The sequence below is a fragment of the Choloepus didactylus genome, assembly GCF_015220235.1.
Source record: "Choloepus didactylus isolate mChoDid1 chromosome 11 unlocalized genomic scaffold, mChoDid1.pri SUPER_11_unloc3, whole genome shotgun sequence".
In the NCBI taxonomy this organism is placed as follows: domain Eukaryota; kingdom Metazoa; phylum Chordata; class Mammalia; order Pilosa; family Megalonychidae; genus Choloepus; species Choloepus didactylus.
Window position 1 is genome coordinate 668,109 of NW_023637580.1, and position 19,146 is coordinate 687,254.

The 19,146-nt window shown below is 35.0% G+C and overlaps 1 pseudogene; it reads right to left on the reverse strand.

Annotated features, from left to right (window-relative positions):
• LOC119524629 overlaps positions 1-17,236 on the reverse strand; it is a 39,481-nt pseudogene extending 22,245 nt beyond the window's left edge.
• Positions 17,237-19,146: the final 1,910 nt, after the last annotated feature.

Here is a 19,146-nt window from a genome sequence, read left to right on the forward strand (position 1 = left end):
CTGAGTTGCCAATTAAAGACAGGGGTGGAGGCCTTCAGTAGTGTATACGGAATTCAGAGACACTGTGGGTATTCTGTCTCCCCTCAAGCCCAGCCTAGTCCCTCAACCTGGGCTTTCTGATAGAAAATAACAACATATATTACTTTTAGATTTAAAAAAAAAACAGTAGAAAAGAAATCAAGAAAAAGAAAAAAGGGGGAAAAAAAAAAAAGAGTCTCTTTTAAAAGTCTTTCCCCAGCCTGGAAGTTTTGTCAGTGTCAGAATAGAGCATTTAAAGATATGCTTTGGGCTATTGTCTGATAATTACTCTCCAACAGCTTCAGTTCCACCCCTGCTGGGGGCTATTGAAATGCAAAAAGATAAGGGATCAGTGAGAAGCCAGAATGGAGAAAATGTAAGGGGAAAAAAAATGGCTTTTTTGGACTCTGGGAATGGGTGCCCGCTTTTACGTGCCCCCACTTCTTGGAGCCCAGCCCTTCTTTAGCACCCCAGCTCCCAAAATTAGTTAATTAATTTGTTAATTAATTCTGCAGTTGAGGCTGGGTTGAGCCTCCCTTCTTGCCCTCAGCAGATTGCTGTTTTTTGGTCCCCCCCCCCCCTTTCAGGGAGCCTGCAGCAAGACAGTCTGTGAGGTCTGGGTGGGGAGGGGCGCCAGATCCCTGGTCCGGGGAACTTACAATGTTCGCTGCGATCTCAGCTTTTCCTCCAATTCCAGACTTGTGTCCAATGTGTGACTGGTTACTGGAGACCCCGAAAACACTGTTTCATATAGTTCTTGGGTAATTGCCAGCTGCTGTAGGGGAGAGACGAAATTCTGCTCCTCAGCTCTCCGCCATCTTGCCCCGCCTCCTCAGTCTACTATTAATGAATGGTGGCTATATTTTCCTATCTTGAAAAGAGTACTGCAGAGAGGGCCACCTCAGAAGGGATGTGGGATATTTTGAATCATAGTTCAAATGAGATACATTGTGGATACACTAGCTCTGTCCTTGCATGTCCAGTCAGAATCATGATTACCTGTAAGATGGAAGAAAAAGCTATGAAAAGAGAGAGAAACACAGCAAACTCCTAGGATCCTGGAGTTTTTACATTATTTTGAGGCCATTTTTATAATTAATCATTGCAATCTAAATGTGATTTGGAAAATAACTGGTTCTTCCTACTCAATGAATAGTTTATAGCCAGAGTACCCTGCTGAATATTGATTAAATTTAGTGCTAAAGCTTTGTTCAACTAACTGATCAAATATATGTTGATGTTTATTCACTTCCTTTAAGTTACTATCTAAACTTGAATCATTTTTGGCCATGTTTACTGAAATATATTGATTCTAATTTTATCAGTATGCCTATCCTGGAATGTGCAAACTTCCTTAAGTTAAAAAGAAATCAATCATAAGAAACTGTCATTTTATTTCACTTCTTTAGTTGATATCCAATTTCTAAGTCTTCAGTATACAATGCTACTGTATAAATAGTACATCTACAGATTTGCTCCCTTAGAAAAACAATATGTGACAGAGATAATGTGTGGTAGTTTCATTAATCAATACTTTTCAGTTAATAGTGATTGGCCAGTTGGATATTCATAGACAATAAAAAATAAATTTCACTCCTACCTCTCACTAAACAGAAGTGGTAAAGATAAAAGGTCAATATACAAAAGTCAAAACTCTAATGACTTTAGAGACTAACAATAGATAATGCCTTCATGGTACCAGGCTGTCATGTATTTCTTGTCTTTCTCATATAAGATACAAAATGCAAACCACAATAGAAAAAAAATGACAATTTTATTATAATAGAGTCAAGAATTTCTTTTCCTCAAAGGATGTAGAAAAACTCAAATGTTATATAACAAAACAGGGAAATGTATCTGTCAAAAATAATGTAGACAGGAATTTCACAGAAAAGAATTCCAGACTAACATTAAAGGATCTTAAACTTTAAAACATAGCCCATACACATACATATACATATGCATATGTATACACACGTATACACGTATATTTATTAAGCACATTAAAAACATTTGAAATATCTGAAAATATGAAGTATGGATCAGCAAGTTGAGAAAAAACTCTCAAACATTAGTGATGTGTTTATTATTTGGTACAAAATCTTTAGAATATAGTGTAGCCTTGTTTCAATAGGCTTAGTCTATGTTACTGTTGAATGAACTCCCAAAATTCAGTGAAGATTTACTTATTCAGGATTCTTGTCCATTTTTTGTTGGCCAGAGCCCTTCACTGTGGAACCAAAGCTGATGGAGAACCATACACCCAAGTGTCAAATGGAAAACAGATTATGGCAAAATAAGCCAGGTCTTTAATTCACACTGTTCTTTCCTTTGCCATTTTTATCAACTAAACTGATACATGGTCAAACTTTGTATCACTGGGGTATTGGAGCACTGTGATCTTATAGGGAGGAGTACTATAGGAGGGTTAAGTTTAATTGAGTCTACCTCAAGCACAGTCTATTAAAATGATAGATTTGTATAAACTACACACAGTGGGCATGCATTATGAGCAAAGACAAATTTTTTTCTATTTTTGGCCTTAAGCATTGGGAAATATTTTTTTCTGCTAAATGTTGTATTTAATCCTTTAAAAATTGTCTCACTCTATCTATTTTCCTTTCCAACAGTTATAGTCTAGTTTAATTTCTCCCCTATGGGAGAATAAGTGCATTGTCTCTATGCTTCTGGAACAAGGTTGTGCCGCCTTAACTGCTCAATATTTGAGAAGTAGCTTCTGGTTAGCATTTGGCAATACTGAAGATTCATGCCCAACCATGGGATAAAAAGTGACTGTATGATGAGAGCTGACATCATGAGCTGGGTTTTATAATCCACTTATTCAAAGAGGGTTTTGTCCTTTCTGCTGTAAAAAAAAATTAAACTTTAAATTTCCTCATTTATAACAGCATGGGTAAGGATGCTATTTCTACACTTGGACACAAAGATCAAAAAATACCTGAAGATATGACTGTTACATGTTAATATAGGAAAAACTTGGAAAATAAGGGCTTCAGGACAAGTTCACATACTCTTTAAACTTGAGTTCCTGTGGGCATGTGACTAAAATTTAACAGAAATTCCACCGATCTGTCACAGCCCAAGAGGGCTTTGCCAGTTGAAAGACCAAAGAATACACTGAGCAGATTTTGAAACATGAACTTTATTCAGGGCTTACCTGTAGGCAGGCAAAAAATAAAACAGCTTTTCTCTTTGCTGGATGGTTACAGCATTCAGCAGGGACGTTGCACAATCAAGCTAACTGGTCAAGCTGGTTTTGCAGGCTTTCTAGACAAAGATATTCTCATGATCCATTATGTTGTGCAGGAAGGGACAGGTTGGTTTTTTGTTTTTCTGTAGATTTCAATAAGATTGATAACATCTAAGGGGGCTCAGAAAGGAGGTTATCTATCTGGTTTACACAGTTCAGCTACCCATTGTTTTCAGGACACGAAGGTGGTACATAAAACATTAACTGGCCTAGGTCATGCAGGCTGCTGAGCTCCAAGCTTCTCAGGCCCCCAAGTTAGGCTTGAAGCTGTTACACAATGTATTCAAGATTAAATAATCATGTCCGTGATGTAGCTCTTCTTAAAATCTTTGATAGACTTTTGTTCCAAGATAATAACACGTATCCATCCTCTCAATGAAGACACCATAAGGATAATTGTTAAGAAATAAAACTTAAGTTCATCAATGATGAAGATAATTAGAAGGTATTCATAAACTGGTCTTTACATATTTTGAAGGCAAGATTTGCAAACTAGTTATCTAAGGAGAAGCGACCTTATATAAGAAAGAAGGATGACTCTTTTGGACATCTTAAAATCAGAAATTTTAAGTATTTGGCAGAGGTAAAGAATATATAATGCTGAGACCTGGTATGCTGATTTAGATTTTGCTTAGCCTCATCATATTAACACCCACAGTATTCAGCCTTCAGTTGGCTGCTGTGTGCACAGGCTTAAAATATGTAAGGTTGCCTCTCTATTGACATAGAAACTGAGGAAATTGTTGGGGAAGCGATGGGAAGCTTTTATGGATTGGAGCCTGAGAGGAAAGAGACCTGCTACATGGCACTGAGGGGACCAAAGGAAATTGTGATAGCTCTACTCCTACATTTCATTAAACAAAATCTCAACAGCCATTTAGCTTCGAGGTATGGAGAAACTAAGCAGCTTTTAGTTGACTTATTCAGAATTTTAAAGGATCTTCTTAAAGTGACAAAGCATAGAAAGATTCAAGATTTTGAATAAGAAAGAAGTCAAACTTTTCAAATGCTTCTAAATGCACTGAGACAATTAAGGGAGCAGTAAGAAATTTTAAAACATCCACTTAATATATTCAAAGAGAAAAAGAGTGATTTTGCATCTGTATTTTGCTATTAGAAAATAAACCACTGACAAGAATTCTAGAAGGTTTAGAGAAATTATACATATATATTTATATAATTTGAATCATTGAAAACATCATTTAAGATAGTTTAAAGAGATTTGAAGGTCATTTATCATAATATATTATTAAAATACAAATACTTAGAATATATGCAAGCAATAAATGATTGTATTAATATTGAGATAAAAATGAATTTGGCTTATTGCTTCATGTTACTTGATCTATTTTCTAGTGTCGTTTCCTTTCAGTCTGAAGAATTTACTTTAGCATTGTTTATGGTGCAGATCTAGTGTTGACAAACTACCCACAGATTTTGTTTATCTTGGAATGTCTCAATTTCTCCCTCAGTTTTGAATGACTGTCTTGCTAGGTGTCATATTTTTAGTGGGCAATAATTTCCCTTTAGTATATTTAATATTTTCTTCCATTGCCTTCTTGCCTCCATGGTTTCTGTTGAGAAACTGGCATTTCATCTTATTGAGACTCCTTGTATGTAACACATTGCTTCTCTATTGTGGCTTCCAGAATTCTCTCTTTATATTTGACATTCAAAGTTGTAATACAATTACTGCAGCATGGGTCTATTTGGGTTTATCCTGTTTGGACTTTGTTGAGTACCAGGCATGTGTATATTCATGTCTTTCACTAAATTTTGGAAGTTTTCAGCCATTGTTTCTTTGAGTATTCTCTCTTCCCCTTGCTTCCTTCTTTCTTTCCTTCCCTCCTTCCTTCTTTCCATCCTTCCTTCCTTCCTTCTCCTTCTTGGATTCCCATGGAAGGGATTTATTTTTGTGCTTGATGGTGATCTATAGATTCCACAGGTTCTGTTCAGTTTTTTCTTTCTTCTCCTCCTCACAATGATTTCAATTTTCTCTGAGTCTCTTATGTCTTCTGACAGCTCCAGTCTGCTGTTGAACACATCTAAGGAATTTTTAACTTCTGTTACTGTGATTTTCTGCTCTGGTTCCTTTTCATAATTTCCATCTCTCTAGTGATATTCTCTTTGGGTTCATCCATCATTGTCCTTACTTCTTTTTTGTTTCTTTCTCCATGTTTCCCTTTAATTCTTTGAGGATATGTAGTACCATTTTTTGAAGTCTTTTTCAGGTATGCCCCAAGTCTGGTCCTCCTCACTGATGGTTGCTAATGCTTTAATCTTCTCATTTGCCTGGGCCATTGCTTCCTGTTAACTTATACACATTGTAACCTTTTATTTGAAACCTATGTATTTTGAGATTTTAGTGAGATATTGCTGGAATTTAGACTCTGAGGCATCAGTTCTGTTAGCTTTTGTATAGCTAGCATTATGGCAGAGCTTTCCTTGAATGTCAGGAATTAACAAAAACAAAACAACTTTCTTAGTCTTTGCCGATTGAACTGTGCAAGAATACTCCTTAAGAGCTTATCCATATAGTGAACTGCTGTCCCACAGTGTTATGTAGACAGCAAGTTCTCCAAATTGCCTCTAAATGAAGTAAAAGTTCTGAGACAGAGAGTCCCTCAAGCCACCACCTGATACATTGGTCCAGGCATACATGCTTCCAGTATGTGCACAAGGCCTACTCTGCTCTCCATGGAACCAGGACCAGGGATCCACCACAGGAGCTCAGGCCAGCTCTGTGCCTAGCCAGTGAGGGGTGGCCCACGGATGAGCCAAGGTGCCATGAGATCCTTCTACTTTTAAGATACCTTTTACTTGGTTTGATACTCACCTCACTCCTGCAATGCTTTACCTGCTGTCTGGAGTTTTAGAAAGGTCCTTCCATCAATTCTTGCTAGTTGTTCAAAGTTTCTGAGGGGAAATAGAGTCCTGTTGTGTCTCAGTCCACTATCTTGAATGGGATCATGATTATTATTTTTGATGACAATAGGCTTTTTATTCATTACTTGCTTTTATAATAAATATTAGTTATTCAGCCATAATGAGCCTTATGTGTCCATTTTACCAGTTGCAGAATGAAGGTTGCAGTTAAATGAGCACAAGTTCCTTAAGGCTAAACATTTTCTATTTATGGTTTCCAAGAAAAAGCAGCCTTTGTGCATTCAATTTTGAGAGTTAAATAGGTTAATTACTTTACCATCAGAATGCTTGCTCATCATTTGTCAATAAGAAAATAAAACTATTTCCATATTTAGGGGATATGTTTTTATATCTTTTGGTGAGAAAATCATATATTATAAACAATATTTGATATTTTGTATGCAAAATCCAATTATACTTGCTACATCTCACTCTACTCTCTAACTTCATCATTGTAGAAATACTGAATGAATTGGGCTAGATATGTACCTATTCAGTCAGATCACAGCAAGAAACAAACAGATTAGAAAGAATGTAGTGTGTTGAGGGCCAGGCTTTTATAGCCTACTTTTCAATGAAGAAAGCAACTTTAACACAGATCTCTGTGCTATATCTTCATTGTGTCCTTAATTACTCTGCAGAAGTATCTCAATTTTAATCCCTTTTTAATACTGTGCAGATATTGTAGAAAGGTGAATGCAAAGAGAGTGATTTGAATGGATTTCTCTAATTCAAAACACTCAGTATTCTCTTCCAGGATGGCAGTGTCCTGTAACTTGAAGTTCTCTCAAATGTAAGAGCACTTGTTATAGGACTCACCAGTGAGCTCCTCCATATGGTAACATTCTATAGGAAAGCCCCAAATTATCCTAAACCTTATTCAAGCACTTTAACAATGTGGAAAATCTTTTGCAGAAGAATGTGTGAGTTACACAAGTATATGGAGTTGGAAAAATTGGAAGCAGATGTATAGGCTCACTATTAAACAAGAAACAACAAAAGAAATATAGAATTAAAAAAGCCTGGAAACTTAACATGGGTATATTCAAATTTAGAACACATATCAAATATAAATCAAGTTTCATTCAAATATTTTTTTAAGATTTTTTAATCAAGAAAAACCCTGCTTGGGAACACAAAATATCTGTGAAAACATTCTGCCCAGGGCAATGTTAATTTCTCTGTTCCTCAGACTATAAATGACGGGGTTTATTAATGGGGGCACCATAGTGTAGAACATGGCTGAGAGAAGACTTTTAAGAGAGGCTTTATTGGCAATGGGACCTAAGATAGCAGTCACCCCAGAAATTACACACAAAATGAGAATTGCCAACTGTGGAGTACAAGTGGATAAGGCTTTGTAACGGGCTTCCACAGAATGCATCCTAAGCACCATTGAAAATATATCAACATATGACTTAACCATAAAGGCAGAACATACCAGTGCAATACAAGCACTTAGAACTAAGGTCATAGACTCAGAAAACTGAACATCTGGAGATGAGATCCTCAAAATTTGAGGTACATCACAAAAATATTGATTGATAATATTGGATTCTGTAAAGGGAAGCTTGAATAGGACACCTGTATGCATAGCAGAGTGGATGAACCCACTTGCCCATGAGCCACCAGCTGCCTGTGTGCACACACAGGGGGTGATGGTGAGCCCATAGTGCAGAGGGTGGCAAATGGCAACATAGCGGTCATAGGACATCACCACAAGGAAGGACAGCTCTGTGGATACAAAGAAGATAACCAGGAAAATCTGAGCAGCACATCCTGGGAGAGAAATCATTTTACTCCCTGTAAGACAATTCACAATCGATTTGGGCACAGTAACTGAAATGCAGCAAAGGTCTATGATAGATAGATTGCCAGTAAAGAAGTACATTGGAGAGTGTAGGTGTGGGTTGGTTACAATTACAGTAACAGTTAGAAAATTCCCTGTCAGGGCTCCCAGGTAAATCACTAAGAACAGCAGACCTTGCAGGACTTGCAGCTCTTCGGAGGTTGAGATATCCATAAGGAGGAACTGTGAAAATGGTGAGATTGTCCATGTTTTTGAAAATGTTTCCAACTCCCTGTAATCAAAGTATAAAAAGATGAGAATATACTAAAAGCTCAGTGCAGATGATCCATATTAATCACAAATAAAATGTCACCATTGATATTAACATGTGGCTTCTCATAAGGAATTGAGCTTTGAGAAATGGACAAAAGTATTTTGAAACCAATGAAACGTTTCCCTTTCCATTTTCTTTGATAACTCTGCTCTTACATGTTAATTTCAATATTCATAGGATCAGACAATCTAAGTATATTAAATGATCTAACATGAGGTCCATGAAACTTTTAGTTATTGGGTCATTCATCTCTACACTATTTCAGTAAAATATCTTTTCAAACTTGACCTGGGCATATTCAGTTATTATTTTCTCATTTTCTTCATTAGCAAATGGTCATCTCAGATATGCTCTGTAAGAGAGCCTCTGCATCAGCACGTATGTTTGAACATTGAACTGCTATTCTCTTCTTGGACCAGGTGCCTGGGATGTTCACTTAGATCTCCCAGGTTTAGGGCAGCTAACTTAAAATCAATTTCTGTAACACAGTTAATAAGTGCTCCTGATATTCTTCTCATAATGGTTTTAATCCAAAGGTGACTAGATGATATTGTGTCACTGCTCTTTCATTTCAGTTTTTCTATAAGACACGAGTATGAGCCCTTGTTTTCCTTCTTTGAAGCAAGAGCCATAAAATATTTGATTCTATTAGAATCTAATTGATTACAGTTTCCTGTGGCAGTGTGTACCAGAGTTCCCTTGCTGTCTCTCTCTCACCTGCACACAGTGTTTAAGAAAAGCATCCTACCTGATATTACTCTTTTTCAAAATATCCTTCCTTCCATCAGTCATTGATTCCAATATTTGATGAAGACCTAAATTTCTTTCCAGGTATCTTGCTTACAAGCATTTCTAGATTTCATCAAATTCTCCTTATTCAAAATAACTACTGTAACCACAGCTATGTTACTTTTGCTTATCTTGAAACATACTGAAGCACAGGGAAGTCCTATTTCAGTCTTAATTATATTTTACATTCTAAAACTCATTATCTTGAAAGTTCTCATTTCAGAACTATTTAATTTTATATGTGGAAAACATAGAATGAAGTAATAAGCATAAAAATGTTAGAAATTGTATTTTTATTAATCCTTTATATATATATGTAATTGATTTGTAAATAAAAATTTGTATACAATGGCTAGCATTTTATGTAGATAATAATGTTTTACTTTCTTTGATTATGTTCATATGAATTTCAAACACTTTTGCAATATATTTTGGTTGTTTCTCTATAATAATCTGTTTAATTATGAGTGTTTTTCCATCATCCTCAATTATATGAAGAAGATAATGTCTTTCAAACAGAGATTGTATTAAATGTCAAAAACAATGCTCAATGACTACATTGATACTATTTAACTGTTAGTTTTTGGACATAACCAAACTTCCATATGATTTTTTAAATTTCCTTTTTCAAAAGTATACATTGATATTGATCCTAACAAGTCTCATTCCTATCATCCATCTCTTTAGATTGCATTTTTCTGCTTGGTCTGTCCAAATCCTCCAGTTTACCTATGATACAGTTATCATACATATTCTACTTCAGTGTAAATCATGATGGTTAAATACATCTGTAGTCCTGGTTGTAAGAAGAAGAGTGAGCTCAAGGTTGTATCCCTGTTCCTTATTACTTCGGGGATATTTAGACATTAAAATGGGGGAAAACGGGTAGTATCACTCATTTGATACCTATCCCTCATAATTGTTAAACACATGAAATACAATATTTAATAAAAATCTGTATAGGGCATATCTAGTTCCTAATATCTGACAAATAAATATAAGAATTTGTTCATAAGTAAAAACTTCACTGGATATCTTAACCTATCCATTGATATATCAAGGAATATTTTTATTTATGAAGATTGATTTCCATGAAATGCTATGGTAACTCATTGTTACTGCTGAATTTCTTAGCTATACTTCACAATCTATTTCAAGTAATATTTAATTCATAGTGTTTGTGCTAGTTCAATACCTTAGAAATTTCTGTATCATTAAATTTTTAGTATTTGATATACAGTCTATATATCACATACATATCACCAGTTACCATTTTAAACTAATCACATATAACAAAGGCAGTATAAAAACTCTCTGATTATCAATTTATAATATGAAGCAAGAATAATGATCTTGAGACATCACAGCTATGTCAGTGAATTTTTTCATTAGCTACTTGAAAGAAACACATAAATTAAAACATACAAATATACCTGAGAAATGAGGAAACACATTTATCTTCTTTAACATGAATGTTACTTTTTTACAGTTATAAAGACTGTAAAATTTGTGATCCTGCCTTGTTCTTCCCTGAATAAAATTCAAGGAGTGACTTCTCAGGGAAATTAATATTTATGTGTAATCATAGGCACAACTGTGCCTTTAGATTCTTTATAAACTTGAGTATGCTTTTGGAAGGACACAAATGGGCCATAAAAACCTCTCAAGAGCCTGGGGAACTAGTGGTTTCATCCTGTAGAGAGGGCAGTTTTCTTTCAACTCCTGATTGGTAAGATTCTTTGGCTATACTCTTGAGATTAAAGTTGTAATAGTGCTTATTAGCAGTAAATTTAGCAATGAATATTTTTTGTTAATGAAAGAGAAGTATTCTAAACATTTCATAATCACTGGTGATTCAATACATTTTCAATCTTATATCAGATTAAAAATATAATTTTTTACATTGCAAGATATCATTAAATCATGCAAACCCAATAAAATTGTATTTTCTATGGGTTTGGATTAACATTATAGCAGAAAGGAAAATCATATCCTCTCTAAAATTTCTATACCTTGAAAAACAAGAAAAATTGACCAGTAGTTATTAAATTAAAGAAAATGGGATACATTTTAGAATGGACTATACAAAGAAAGCAAGGTTGTTTCACCATGTGGGTCTCTTACCAAAAGTTCTTTGAAGAGATCCTCACAAATGGGATATGACAGAAATGTTATGTTCACCACAGATTGTGAGTTACTACCCCTAGAAGCAGATGGGAAGAAAGTTGCTCATTTATCTTTATTCTTAAAATTCTTATTAATAACTGCCAATCAGGAAAGTATCAGAATATGGGAGAGGCTAAGAAGCTCTAAGGAATGTCTTGGAATGAAGGCTCAAAAATAGAAGTCTCCACATACCCCTACAAGAAATCAACACAATTATTAAATTGGCAGGGGATGTTTGGTGATTAGAAGAGTTAAATCCATGAAAACAGAAATTCTCCTTGACTTGTGTAGGACATTTTTTACTATGCCAGTTCTGGGAACCCTCAGCAGGGGTTTCACAAAGCCTGCGCAGATCTTTACCTACTTTTATAATCACTCCATGTTTTCATTCTTTGTATGTGTATTTTAGGCAACAAAAAAACACAAAATTCTGAAGGATTGCTCAGTTTGATAGAAGCTACAAAAATTCTCTGATATGGCAAGAATAATTCAAAGGGAATACATGGAGGCACTGGGCATATTTGCAATCTAGAGATGAGTATGAGGATAAATTATGGCCAGATACCTAATAAAGCTGTAGTACTATTTTCATGGAAATATAGCACTCAAAAGAAGGGAGAGATAAGGCAAAATAACATGCAAAATATATCACCTGAGATTCTTAGAAATATTGCAGAAAACAATTTAATAGAATTTACATAAAACATCTTTTCTTAGGCTTTTTGCTTCTGGGGCACTTTACACTTTAAAGAACTACTGAAAATCCTTAACAATTTATAATTGTGTGGTTTATATCAATAGAAAAATAACATTAAGAATGAAATGATACATGTTTAAATAATTGTATAAATTATTAAAAATAATAATTCCCTATATTTTAATGAATGTATATATTTCAAAACTATGTCATTTTTTGACACACACAGTTACTGCATATCTTTACCTGTTTTTGGGGGGCTCTGAAGGAGATGGCTCTGCCACTTTGTGGCAGTTGTTCAAATATTCTGTTGGGCAACAGATCCCTGGAGAATGTCACATCACTTTCTTCATTGACTGGAAACCCTCTCTTCATTTTTGATGGAATATCTGTCAAGCACCAAAGTCTGAGTAGCTGTAATTTGTTTGTCAGTAATAAGCCTTACTTAATTCCTAATATTAGTCATTTTAATTGTCCTTTATTATTGATAAAGTTAGGCAAGAGTTGATCAATTTCATTGATTTTCTCTAAAGCCTTTTGCTTTTGTGTTTTTATTTCTTTTGTTTTTTTATATTCTATATCATTGATTTCTACTCATTTCTTTATTATAGTCTTCTTTTACTTAGCAGGGGATCACTTTGCTCTTCTTTTCCTGCTTTCTTGGAAATGTGCGTCATTGATTTTTGTATCTTTCTCCTATTCTAGCATAAGCACTTAAAATTTTAAACTTTTCTCAGTGCACTGCTTTATTTCTGTTCTGTTATTCACAATCATTCAATTAAAAAATATATATCTTAAATTTCCTTGTGATTTCCTTTTGATTCACAGATTGTTTCATTTTATGTTTCATTTCCAAAATTTTGGTTGTTGCTGATATATAATTTAATTCCACTGTGCCCAAAGAGCATGCACTGTTAAATTCATTTTAATTCATGAAAACTTTATTAATGCCTTAGTATGTCATCTGTCTTCACATATTCTTTTTTTTTTTTTGCTTGACATGTAAATTTATTTATTAGATCATGCTTAAAAAAGGCACACGACAGAATCACATTTATTTTTTTTTTTTTTTTTTTTTTTTTAATCATCATTTTATTGAGATATATTCACATACCACGCAGTCATACAAAACAAATTGTACTTTCGATTGTTTACAGTACCATTACATAGTTGTACATTCATCACCTAAATCAATCCCTGACACCTTCATTAGCACACACACAAAAATAACAAGAATAAACATTTATTTTCTTTTACTATTGCTGTAAACAAACTGAATTTAAGAGCTCTTAGTTTGCTTTGGAAACTTCTGAAGAATTGACTTATTAATAGCCCAGCAAGCCTCCTTCCTTTCCCTCCAGGCTCTCTCTCCTTTGGGTGTGGTGGTGGGAGAGACAACTGAGGTTAAATAAATAGCAAGTGGTTGAGACTGCAAACCTGTTCTACCTTTTCCCATGGGCAATAGTATGACTAAAGTCATTGAATAAGCAAGTAGGTTAATAAACATCAAGAGTGGAGGCAACTTTCCATTGTAGATAATTTCCAAAGTTAGGAATGGATGAACTCAGAGCTTAGCTGTTCAGTCCCATCTTTTGCTGACCAGAGAGAGGTATGCAAGCAATCAATTTAAGATCCTTGGTCCACTGGAGGCAAAAGTGCAATATATTTAGTTCCCTTGATTAAAATACATTTTCTCTGGCTGGGGAAAAGAAGTAAGTTTATTACAATGATGATACTATAAGAGGAAAATCAAAGAACAAATAGCAGGCAGTGTTTCCTTTTCCTCTAGAATGCAAAAGATCAACATACTTTTGTCATCTTGACAGTCCAAGCAAACTCAATGGGGAGAGCAAAGGGTAGTAACTGGTGTGGGTAAATGAGAAGGCCTTGAACTGGATTTCTGGACCACTTCAGATATTCTTCAATTCCCAGGGTCATTATCTTTGCAGACAAGGTAGTTAGTTATGGAGGATTTAAAGCCTAAGACTCCATTATCTGGCCAGGACAGTAAGATGGCATAAACAACTGATCCTTCTGAGGTATACCACAGAGCTGCATTCTTGTCTCACTGCATGCACCCTCCATGGTATGGAGGCATAGATAGCCACTTCCCAACAGTGAGGAGCCTTTCTTAGAAGATGGTAACAATCACTCCATCTTTAGTTGGTCCAACCTTGAGAAGATAGTCGCTTCCCAAAATTAGTGTCTGTACCAGTTCTGAAATGATTTCTGATTCACTAGAGATGTCAGACATGATCACATCCTCATGGCAGCCCAGGACATCTTGTCTATGGAGGTACACATCTCCTACTTATGATGTGGCAAGCTCTCTGGCTTGAATTTATCATGACAGCTGTAGTATCCTCCATGGTGAAAGGAGCAATTTTGACCCCATCAATCATTTACTATCATGTCATCCTTGATAGGGCTATCATTATAGAGACAAGGAAGAAAATTAGTAGAGCCCCAGTAAGTATCAGGACAGTTCCACTCTCCATCAGACCAAACCAGGTCTGTTTTGTATCTGTTACTAGGTCATACAGCTCTGACATTGTTTTTGCACTGACAAAATGCTGTGTTTTTAAGCCATTTTTCTTATCAAGCAGGTAGAGTGGATGGACCCATTCTAAGAATAAGTGATGGAGTCCATAGCATATGCTCCTGTTCCTGAGAGCAGTTCCCAGCTTCCCGAACAAATCACAATGGGGCCCCAGGTCCTAAGAGTTCCAGTTCCAAGACATGGGACTCAGCCAGTTTGTATAGCCTTCATGATGCTTCATGGTCAGGACTACATACTTGGCCCCCATGGCCTGGAAGAGTTGAGCCCAGTCTTCCAGCTGGAAGAAGCCCATGGTGAACCGAGGTGCAAAGTCAGCATAGCTGAAGCTGGGTGCATAGTTGTCATTCATAAAGCACAGGTACTGGGATTGCCCCTCACCCTTTTAGTGCCACCAGAGCCACTTGCTGCTCGGGCAGGCACGAAGAGCACACCCTAGTGCAGGAACACACTGAATTTGGCCTTGTTGAACCAGCCTGGCAGCAGCCAGGAGTCCAAACTTGACCAGTCCAGGATGCAGTGGTGTTGAATCTCTGGCTGGCTCCAATCCTGAACTTGTACTCAGAGTCTCTGAGCACAAGTGGTACAAATAGTGCCAGCAGCAGCAGTATGGCCCTGGATTGCTACCCTGTGGTCATGAACTCTCATGTCTGTGTCCAGATGACCCTGACCTCAGTAGGCAGTAGGCAGTGGCCTTGCCTACTCTGGATGGCATACTGGCAACACATTCCAGCTGCCCTTCTGTCAGTCCAACTTGGTCCATCAGTTCTTCTGTGATGTCCCCTCTCTGCTAAAGCTGTCCTGCTCTGACACTTTAAGCAATGAAATTTCAATTTTTATCTCTGCAGTGCTGATTGTTGGTGGTTGCTTTGCCTTCATCACCATGTCTTTCTACTGTGCTCAAGTTTCCAATGAAAATTGAAAGAGGGAAGGTCTTTCTGCCTGAGTCCCTCACATCCTCATTATGACCATTTTTCTAAGCTCAGGTGCTGCTGTGTATATGAAGCCAACCTCCAACTCACCCATGAATCAGGATATGATCACCTCTGTGTTCCACTGTATAGTCCCTCCTTTCTTCAATCCTATCATCTATAGTTTTAGAAATAAGCAGATGGAGGAGGCTGTAAAGAGAGTTATGAGGAGAATGCTTTATTCAGGAAAAAGATAGGATAATTGTTTGAAGCCATTAGATGACATGAACTAATATATGATTCAAAATTAACTTTTTTTCCCATTTCCAATATCGATGACTTGAATTGATATCTGAAATCTGAATGAATGCAAAGGAAAAATCTGAGGAAGATGTTGTTAGTGAAAGAAGTCATGCTAACTTACCTATTTTTAATACGGCAGCTTAAATTTTAAATAACAATTATTTTTACTTAACATAAACATTGGTATTTATAAAATGAAAATCACTGCTGTTTGGAGAAAGTTTAGGATTAAGATTACATGTTTGCCGACATTAACCACTCCATTCCAAGAAGACAGAAATAGTTGCTTTTTTTCTACTTCCGAATATATTGTTTCTGATGTATGCTTTCAATATGTTTAGAAGACAAAATCATGAAATTATGTATTTAACTAGACTTTCTTATATGTTTCTTATATATTATGGTCCATCTCTCCATAATAGTCTTTGAATTAGGAACAGTTCTCTCCGGTGTATGACAAAGTGGTTTGTCATACTGGATAATTTCCAGAACACAAGCAATCTTGCAGAGAAATTCATTAAAATAATAAAGTTTCAGTTTCTAGATTTGTAAACTGGGTAAATGATTTTCACTAATTTCAACCGTGCTCTCATTTCTGTTAATTCTAAGATTGTTATTCTCACAAGGTGCTCATGTGATTGTGATAGTTAAATGAAGTAACATATGACTTTGTAAAATATTACTTGGTCTGAAAACTCTTTTTATTACATAGCATTTTCAGTAAAATTATACGATGTTCCACCATATTCTCCTATGCCTTTATGCATTATTATGTTTGTGTTCTAGAAAAATATTGTGTAGCAAGCAATGTGTAAATAACAATGTTATTTAATAAAATGACAGCAAAATACATTTAAACATAGGTTCTTAAATTTTATTCTTCACACAACAATTAATTCTCCATTGTACACCATCCAATTTGGAGACCAATTCCATAAAAGAAATAGTCATCTTTACCATGACACTTTATAAAGCTCATCTTGAAATATGCATTCAAATAAATTCCATAGGAATTTGATGTCATAATAGAATAAAATCACAATATATAAAGCAAAATTAAGGGAACTAAAAGGAGAAATGAAAAAACATTGCCATAATTAAATATTTTAAAGTATAGCTCCATGATGGTTAAGTTCACATGTCAATTTGGCTAGATTATGGTGTCCAGTTATCTGGTCAAGCAAGAACTGGCCTGATTATTACTGTGAGGATATTTCTTGTATTTAAATCATAAGTAAGCTCATTACATCTATGGTTGATTACATCTACAATCAACTAATGAGATACTCTCCAACACTGAGAGAAGGCTCATCTAATCAGCTGAAGGCTCTAGAATGAGACCTGGTGATTTCAGCACTCAGAACAAAAAAATTCCATCTCTATTTCAGCCAGCCAGCATCTCCTGGGGAATTCTGCAAAAACCTTCATCAGATTTCCCAGCATGTTACCTGCACTATGGAATTTGGACTTGCCCATCCTCACAATCATATGAACCAATTTCTATAATAAATGTCACAATATTTACATTTTATATAGCTCAATCTATAGACAATATTATGTATATAGTCATTTGTTTCCCTGGAGAATACTGATTTTCATTAACCCTGATAATATTTTGCCCTGGAATCTACTTTATCTGATACTAATTTAATAATTTAATGATTCTACCTTTCTATCAAAAAGTATTAGCATTATATATCTTTATTGTTTATTTTCAAATATTTGTTTATATTTAAAATGCATTTTTGAAGGCTCCATCAAGTTGTCTTGCTTTTTATTCTATCAGAGAATCTCTTTAATTGTTATTGATATTATTTATATTAATTATAATTATTGATGTGTGTATATTTAATTATATCATATTGTTATCCTTTTAAATTTTTTACTTATTTGTGCCTTGTTTAGATTTACTAATTTTTGGCTTTCTTTTCAATTAATTATAATTTATATTTTATGATATTTTATATTTTTTCTCCATTGTCTTGTTAGTTACAATTCTTTGTTTTTTGATATTGGTTTTTTCTTTAATGTACATGGTATACAAAAGTGTACCTTCTTTTTATTTAAAAAAATGTATATGGAGGTTTACAAGAAAAATCATGTGCTACATACTCTGAAATTATTAACACCTTGCATTTAACCCTTATCAGATGTGCAGTTTTCAAATATTTTCTCTCATTAAGAAGGTTGTATTTTCACTTTCCTGACAGGGCCCTTAGATGCACTGTTTGTAATTTTGATGAGGTCATATTTATCTATTTTTTCTTCCATTGCTTATGCTTTGGGCATAACACCTAAGAAACCATGGCATAATGCCAGAACCTGAAGATGCTTTCCTACATTTTCTTCTAGGAATTTTATAACCAGTCTTTCACCAATGAGTATGGTGTTAGCTGAGGTTTTCCGTACATGCTGTTTATGATATTCAGGAAGTTTCCTGGAGGTTATGCATTGGGGTGCTCAGATTAAGACAATATAAATTTAGTGGCTAATGGGATATTTTGTTAAAGGAGATTCTTCCAAATGGAGAGTTACTTTATTTTGTCTTTGGTGAATTGCTTCAGGTACCAGAACTTAATTAATAAGTTATTCTCCATGTAAGTGAGTTTTTTTTTCCAATTCATACCAAAAGGAAAAACTAACATATTTTTAGCCAGAACCTGTGACAATAAAAACAGACAGGGATTTTTATAACTTTTGCAGAGAGTAAACTAGTTTTTTTTTTCATTTTTTAAAAATTAACTTTATAAAAAAATTTTAAAAATAGACAATAAAAACATTTCAAGAAAAACAAAAACAAAAGAATAAGAAAAAGCAGATAACCTAAAATATCTACATTACTTCCAACATGTTCCTACTCCACACCAAGAAAATAAACAGACTATAACCCAGCAAAGGAATAAGAAAAACAAATAAACTAAAATAACTACATTTCTCTGAACTTATTCCTATCCTACCTACCAGAAATTAGCAAACCATTGTCATTCCTGAGCATTCCCAGGACATTCAGTTTACCAACAATAACTTATCTGTTCTTGGTAGATTTATCATTCCCCCTTCACTATTTGCTGTCTATAGCTAGGTCCCCTACATTCTATATTACAAAACATTTATTTTACATTTTTCAGTGTTTACATTAGTGGTAACACAGAATGTTTCTCTTTTGGTGCCTGTCTTGTTTCGCTAAGCATTATGTCTTCAAGTTTAATCCATGTTGTCTTATATTTCACATCATTCTTTCTTACTGCCTCGTAGTTTATCATCATATGTATATACCACATTTTATTTATCCACTCATGTGTGGAAGGACATTTGGGTTTTTTCCATCTCTTGGCAATTGTGATTATTGCTTCCATGAACATTGGTGAGCAGATATCTGTTCATGT